Below are 8,228 nucleotides of genomic sequence, written 5' to 3'. Positions count from 1 at the left end.
AGCAAACTAAATTAAAACAGCCAGTTATCCAATTAATCTAGTATTTACATTAATATTTCAAGCTGTTAGTTGTCATTAATTCAAAAATTACCAAAAAAAACTATGAGAGCCAATTAATTGAAACAGTGTGGACACAACATTAAGACAACTCTATTAATCAAGTAGAACTTTACTTTTCCGTAGAATCAAATGCATTGATTTATCTGAGTATAGTCCCCATTTTCCTTGTTTTAAGTAAGTGACATTAGCCACATGTAATTTTTAAAGACATCTTTTTGGATACATTAAGAATAAATTCCAGGAGTTTCTGTTGAAATCTAATGAAGCAAAATTTACCCATCTTTTTATGAACCTGGTCATTGGTCACTCACTGTCTATACAAGGTGAAAATGATATCCAGCATATAGCAACAAGCAACATGCTTTCTGACACAATGTGAGGAATCCATCTTTTGTTCTCACTTGCATGTCAGATCTTTTGGAGCACAAAGGTGTAGAAGAAAGACATCTGGAAGGAGACTTGAGAAAAAAAGGATTATTTCATACACATTTCTCTCTTGCTTAGGACAATTTGTGCATTTATGTTTCTCTTTGGTATTTTCACTAAGGAAAAACGTTATAATGAACTCTGTTCCACAGAGGGCCCTTTATTTGTGTGAGTGGAAATGTGTTCTATGAACATTAAATCTTAAATCCTTATCTATCTAGATGACTGAGACTAGTACAGTATATTGACGGAAGTAAGACTATTTGAATAACCTAAAATAGCTACACATTCCCACAAGTCAACAGTCTTGAGCTAAAACAAATTACATGACCTTGTAACTTTAAAAAGGCAATTGGAAAAACAACCTATAGCCTAGATAAGCCTGATGCTGGAATAATTCAAGGGGAATAAGAAGAATATGTACATGACTCAAAACAGTCTTTAATTTAAATAAATGTTTATTTCTCCCACTAAAAGTGATACTTAGTGTCAAAAGGATTTATTTAGCATTGGCTGTTAATTATTCATTAATGTTCAAGCATTTCTATCAAATGGTAAAATTGAGTAGTTGAAATTCCTGAATCTAACATAAAAAATGCATACACAATTATACCACTCTTACATATGAACCAGTTGTGTACATATCTGACACAGGCATACACACGTAGGCTGTAAGGGCTTTCCTCAGCACTTATGTGCAGTTACAGTTACGAATCTTTATATAAATGGAACTGCCATAGGCAAAAGAGTGAAACTGTACCTACTGCAGATAGTGCAGAATTCAATGCCCATCTTAAACTTAGAGGTAATGTTAGGTAATGCTCATAAACACAAATGATTCTGCCTATGTAAATCCACAAAAACTTGTGAGATTGGGCAATCTGATCAAATACTTCTAAGAAGTAATATTATGAAAAACATAAATGTTGAAGGTAAATTGGGGGCTTATTTCATTAAGTGTAATGAAATAAGTGAAATTGAATGGTACCTTCTCAACCACAGGCTACATTCTCTATATCCTACTTTTGGTTTTCTATGTCCAACCAAAAGGAGCAAGTATTAAACTGAATTAATTAAACTAGAAAGGAAAATTCTCTAAAGGCAAAGTGCTTTTAATTTCCATTTTTGCCTAAAGCTTGTCTTTACTGAGAAGATGTAAACCAGAGAGCTGAAAAGACAAACAGAAAAGCCAAGATTAACTGAGTTCTCTCTTTACCTTGTGTTATGAACTGAATTGTGTCCTCCCAAAATTCTTATATTGAAGCCCTAACCCTCAATATTTGAAGACAGGGTCTGTAAGGAGGTGATAAAGGTTAAATGAAGTTATAACAGTGAAGCCTCAATCCAACAGGAGTGGTGTTCTTATAAGAAAAGGAAGAGACACCAGAGCTCTCTTTCCACACGCATGCACAGAGAAAAGGGCACAAAGAGATATATTATTGCACTTAATAGCCTGAAAAATTCTATGTGAGAAATTATTGTCATCTTATCTATACAAAAACTAAAATGTCAGGAGCTAATGACATTTCCAAAGTCACTCAAATAGTAAATGAGGGAGCTCAGATTTTTCCAAGCATTAATTTGATACCAAAAGCTATACTATTTGGTGATACAGGATGCCTGTCAAAGTTCTACTTTAGGCATCGGAACACCCATATTTTTTTTCTTGGTTCTCCTTGTTGCACGGTTTGCGCAAGCCCAAGGGCAGAGGCAATGGCTCTAAAGAGTTACAACCAAAGAATCTCCTGGAAAGGAATAGTTGGAATGGTTGAAGTTGGAAGTAACCTTCTCTTTTTAATGAAAGCAGGGAAAGCATTAAGTGTAAGTCAGGATTCTTACTTCCTTTGTGCTCAGCTATTAAAACACTGATAGTTGAAGTTACATCCACCAAACTAGATAATTACTTAGAGAACATCTGACTCCTTTAAAAGAAAAGATCTCAGAAAACTACATTTTGGAAGTGGTACCCAAGAGGAAAGAAAGAAAAAAAAAAACCCAGCAGTATTTGACAAATTCTAAACCATGCACAAAGCTACCAATGAGCAGATATCCTTTGGCATGGAAAACAGAAGGCAAGATAAACACAACAGAACTAGAAGGAAGCAGAGGGGAAATAAAAGAGCAGAAAAAAACCTTTGAGGAACTAGATCTGCAGAGAGAGAAAAAGAAATGTACCGATGAGGAGAAAAAGAAAAACAACCCAGAATCCAATAAAACAAAAAAAGAGGGAAAATTCAAACAGGGAAGAGTGCATGGAGATTAAAAATATGGAAACCGAAAAATAACAATAAATGTTAGAATTAGAAAGTAAAAATTACATTTAGAACTTCTGCAAGAAAGAAGAATATTAAAAAAAATCATGGAAAATGAGAGAAGATAAGACAATAAGAAAATCAATCCAGAATGCAAAATATCTAATAGATAATAGATGCCCTGATAGAATAAAATGACTAATGGAAGTTCCAGGCACAGAAAACAGAGAAAAAAGAGGTGAGAATAACATTAAATATCAATATCAATATCTATCTATCTATATATATATCTTCCATTAGAATTATATATTTTATATATTCTCATATATTATTTATATATCAACTAAATTATATATAAACTCGATTATATATTTATTATACAGCTATATTAAATGTATCATGTATTGTTATATATTACACATATATTAATGTGTAATATATGTTAAAACATGTCAAGAACTCCATAAGTTTAAAAAGGTCACATACCAAACAACAGACATAAGAACATCTTTAGACATATCAATAGCGATCCTCAAAGCCAGAAGCCAGAAAAATACGTGCTTTCATAATTATAGTTAAATGTTATCTCTAACTTAGAATGCACTACACAAATTATCTATTAGTGTAAGAAAAGATAAAGTCCTTTTGATGTGAAAAATGTTTCCACAAATTTACCACTAATATGTCCTTTCTCAGACAGCAACTAGATAATATATCCTATGAAAACAAGATAGGGGGGAAAATATGTTTCAACACTCGAGGGAAGTAGAAAAGTTTCCTTTCTTTTTATTTTTTTTCAATACATGGCTTATACTACATCTTTAAAATAACACAAATAAATGTGAGGAATATTGCATATAAGTGTGAGGAATGATTTGGCATCTTGCTCTTTTTATAGCTGGACAACTTAGATCTTATTCATCAGCTTGCTAAACTGTTCCTTTTTCAGAAACATAGATACCATTCAAAAATGTTCTGATATGCTTGTTTTTCACTGCTGTAGTTTGCTGAATCAAAGCAGCTGATTTTGATACAGGTTCACTGTTATTTTCTTCAAGAATCAACTTGTCTTTCTGGGTTTGAGATACTGAACAAGCAACACCTAATTTCATCTGAACTCTGTGGATATATTTTTCGCCCAGGAAATTTCTGATTGTAACAAGAGAACCGTTTTCCTGAATAACGACGTTGCTGGGGAGGGGAGCATACACAGACTTCATCTTGTAATGGAAGCCCAGTGTAATACCCTTGATCATATTATGTACCTGGCTGCAGATACTGCAAAAGCCTGGCCTTTTCTTTCCTGGCCCTTCCTTTGTCTTTCCCTATCACTTGTCAACCCGGAGCCCCTTCTTTCCTTTTTTCCCCAACGAAGACTGAGTTCTGCATTGATGTGATTGAAGTCACTCCGCAGGATGCTTCTGGGGCCTTCACGATAACTGCGTGCGGCTCTTCAGAGAGATGTCGCCATTTTTCTGGGATGTCTGCAGTCTGATTGCTGAGAATGGTCTTCATCCTCGTGGTAGATGCAGCAAAGAAAAGTAGAAAAGATTTCAATGATGAGCTCAGAGCTGTCCTAGTACAACAGCTGTGCAACGGGTCTATCCTAGAGCAGGTGCGGTCGCAGGAAGGATGTCATCCAGGCACAGAGATGCAATGGAGAAATGACTTACCTGTTTGTCTATATTGAAAGGGTTTATACAGCCTTCTAACGAAATACATGGATGAACTAATGATACTTAGAAAACCAACTTAAAAAAGTAAGGCTATTAGTCACTCAAAAATTACAAAAAGAAATATTACCTTAACATTTTTGTCACTCAGCTTTGTATAACATTTGCATACTCATAATCAGGTATACAAAGAATGCAGATTTAACCAAAAATTGCTATTTTTGGGAGAATGCAATGAGGTAATACAAATGTTCAAGAACATTATTATATGACAGAAGGCAGAGGAAGTATAAAATATCTACATGCTTGTTTTTTAGTAAGACGTCAATAGCTACCAAAGACTAAAAAGTTGAATAATATTTGCATACGCATTTGAAATATGGAGCTAACTACAAAGAGGAAAAACTAAAACAACTGAAATAATTGAAGTCGTTTTCTTTAGGGATCAGAAATCAAGAATGAAAAGGAGTGAGGAAAGAAATTTGTGTTTCATATTACAAGCTCTTGCTTTATGAAACAATGTGCTTGTTTTATTAAATCATAAACAGAAAAAAGGCAACGTTTTGAGAATAGCAGCCATGATTTCTTCATATATAATAGATTGGCTACTCTTCCTATTAAATTTGGAATCAAACACTTTAGTAAGACAATAAAGTAAAAGTTGGTAAACTATGGCCCATGGGTCAAATGTGGACCACCGCCTGTTTTTGTATGACCCACAAAATGAGAATAGCTTATACAGTTTTAAATGTTTAAAAAAATCAAATATGCAGTATTTCATGAGATGTCAGAAATACATAAAATTCAGTTTTCAGTGTCAATAAATAAAGTTTTTTGGAACACAGTTGCAGTTGATGACTTCTGCATTGTACATAGCTGCTTTCACACGACAATGGCAGAGTTGAATAGCTGTGACTGTATGGCCTGCCAAGACTAAAACATTTACTATTTGGCCCTTTAAAGAAAAAAGTTTGCCAACGCGTTTGTATTGAGTTACATAGGTTCCTCCAAAGTTCACGTCCACTCAAACCTTGTGAATGTGACCTCCTTAGGAAAAAGGGTCTTTGCAGATGTAATCAAGTTAAGATAAGGTCACACTGGAATTGAGTGAGCCCTAAATACAATATGAGTGTTCTCTATATAAGAAGAGAGAAATTTGGATTGAGAGACACAAACACAGAGGGGAGAATGTCATGTGAAGACAGAGGCAGAGACAAGAGTGGTATGCCTGCAAGCCAAGGAATGCCAAGAATTTCCAGCAACCACCAGAAGCTAGGAGAGAAGTGTGGAACAGATTCTCCTTCAGAGACTTCAGTAGAAATCAATCTTGCCAACACCTTGATTTCGAATCTAGCTTCCAGAACTGTGGAAGAATAAATTTTTGCTATTTTAAGGCAGTGTGTGTGTGTGTGTGTGTGTGTGTGTGTGTGTGTTTTAAGCAGTCCTTGGAAATAAATACACCTTGTAGTAAAGGCTTGCAGCAATCAGCATCCATGACATGACCATGCTAAGTTTATATAAAAACATGCCTAGTATGATTCACTTAGCCATTACAAAAAAAATTACAATCAATTTTATATCAACTTATGTTTATACACAATAGCCTCTAAGTTCCTTGTCATACTTTAACAAAACTTCCTCATTAAACAAATAAATGGAGGGCCATGAAAAGATCTGAGGCAAGCAGGATGGATGAAATATGGTGAGGAAAATAATATTTAAATTAACATCATGGAGATATAAGGCACAGCTTTGCAAAATCATGATAAGCAAAAACAAAATCAGTGATGTCTGTATCTGTGGGATTTTAAAAAGCAACACAGAGCCCATGGGCTGAGTACCGGTGCTTATTACACACGGGGTAGACGGGGCCCTCAAACCTCCTTAGAGATGCTGCACTGGCAGGGGAGGTGGCCCAGCTGACCTGATCTGTCCTTTCCGGCTCCAATTTCTTATTTCTGGGCTTCTACCATCTGGCACGAAACAGAATTATTATTCCTTCAACTCCTTCCACAGAAAGAAGGGGGTGTCTGCTGCATGAATGATATGAACATCTAGTAAAGTAAAACACTGTGGGCTATAGGCTTAATTTCTGGACAAAAAGCAATAAATAAAGACAACGCATTGATTTCTGAATTTCAAGAGCATCAGTGTGCCAAGGACCAGACTGTGGTGTTCATACACTCCTGGATTTGGAGATGATTATGTGTTTTTGTATGTTTTAGGCTTTAAAATGGAAAAAAAAAACTAAACTAAAAGTAACGGTTTTAACATTTTTTACTTTAAGATTTTTGAAATATGCAACTAAGGTAGACTAATTTTACTTGGGAAATTTTTCTATTATATCAACACATGTTCAATATAAACTATAGCATAAACTATAACTAAAACATAAAACTATAGATTTTCAGAGTTGAAAGACTGTTGTAAATTTGAAAATAATTTTGTTTTCCCTATAAATATTCTCCATTTTATCCATCTAGCTCTCTACTTTTTGTCTAAGGACAACAGAAATTTCCTTGTAATCTTTTTCTATATTGTCATCACACAAGATTTAGAAACTATTTAAAATCTAATATGATTTTCTAAGTTAAATTAAAAACAGCACATATTTTTGCACATAAAATAAAATGTTACAAAATCAGTGCTTCTTAATGTTCTAAATATCTTGACATTAACTTGAAGAGAACCCACTGAATATTTTCTAAATTATAAAATTATTTAAATGACATACTACATTAAAAACTATTTACTTCAATAGATAGGAAGGTCTCCGTATTGCTCATAATGACTTCAGAGTCGCCTAGAAAATTGGTTCCCACAGTTCTATTTCACTAATGAAGTCATACAAACCACTAGGAAGGTGGCACTGTTGACCCTTCTGTTGCCGTATGCCAAATTTTAAAGGTAACATGATAACAGTTTTGGATACAGAAACAAAGCCAGCCTATGTGTAACCACATAACCAGGGAATGACAAACAAAGATGCTATAGAATGGAAATAGATAATTTCAGACAAGAGGAATGTAAAGTAATCCTTCTTGCCCTGTTTCCTGTATAATAGCATGTTCATACCTTTCTGTTCCCCTTCTTTCCTTTTTCACCTTTAAATGCAAATAAAGAGCTTTGTTTCATAACATGGAGTAAAATACATTAAAAGTGTACTAATTCCTCCAATTTTCAATACAATAATATGGACAAGAACCTCAGTCTGGGTTATAAAATTACACGCAACCCTTGGAAGAAATATCTTGACATAAGATACATTAAGGATATCTCATTAAACATTTATTTACTCTTATTTGAACTCAGAAACAGTCCCCATAATAGCTTTTTACCTAGTTGAAAAACCAAGAAAATAATATAAAATAAATATAGACTCAAATCTATAGGAGGAAAATATTTCACATGAATATACTTTCTCTTAAAAATGATAAAATATACATGGGAGTTTGCATAAATATATTAAGATGTTAAAATATTCATTATTCCTTAATTGCATGAATATATATTTCAACTTACATTCAAAAATCTGAAAATACAGTGCAACTGTTCATTAAGAATAAAAAATAGCTTTATAAAGAAGGTAAGGAACAGTTAAGAATTGCTTTATTTCAGAACAAAATGCAGTCTGACATAATTTCTGCCTTCTCTACATATTGACAGCACTTAGAAATCAATATCATTTTCCTTGTCCATGGATACTCAATTTGTTACTTACAGCAAGGTTGAATCAATCGAACTAAATAAATGTGTGGGTTTTACCACCGGTAAATTGAAAGAATCACTTTCTCCCTCACACACACACACACACACA

General features: G+C 33.9%; 1 pseudogene; it reads right to left on the bottom strand.

Moving 5' to 3' along the window:
• Positions 1-3,683: 3,683 nt before the first annotated feature.
• Positions 3,684-4,253, bottom strand: LOC129084469 (60S ribosomal protein L9-like; annotated as a pseudogene).
• Positions 4,254-8,228: the final 3,975 nt, after the last annotated feature.

The sequence above is a fragment of the Pteronotus mesoamericanus genome, unplaced genomic scaffold (genome assembly GCF_021234165.1).
Source record: "Pteronotus mesoamericanus isolate MK-2021 breed Mesoamerican mustached bat unplaced genomic scaffold, CSHL_Meso_final contig_130, whole genome shotgun sequence".
NCBI lineage: Eukaryota > Metazoa > Chordata > Mammalia > Chiroptera > Mormoopidae > Pteronotus > Pteronotus mesoamericanus.
The sequence above is the reverse complement of the archived record's forward strand: the minus strand, read 5'-3'. Positions and strand labels throughout refer to the sequence as shown.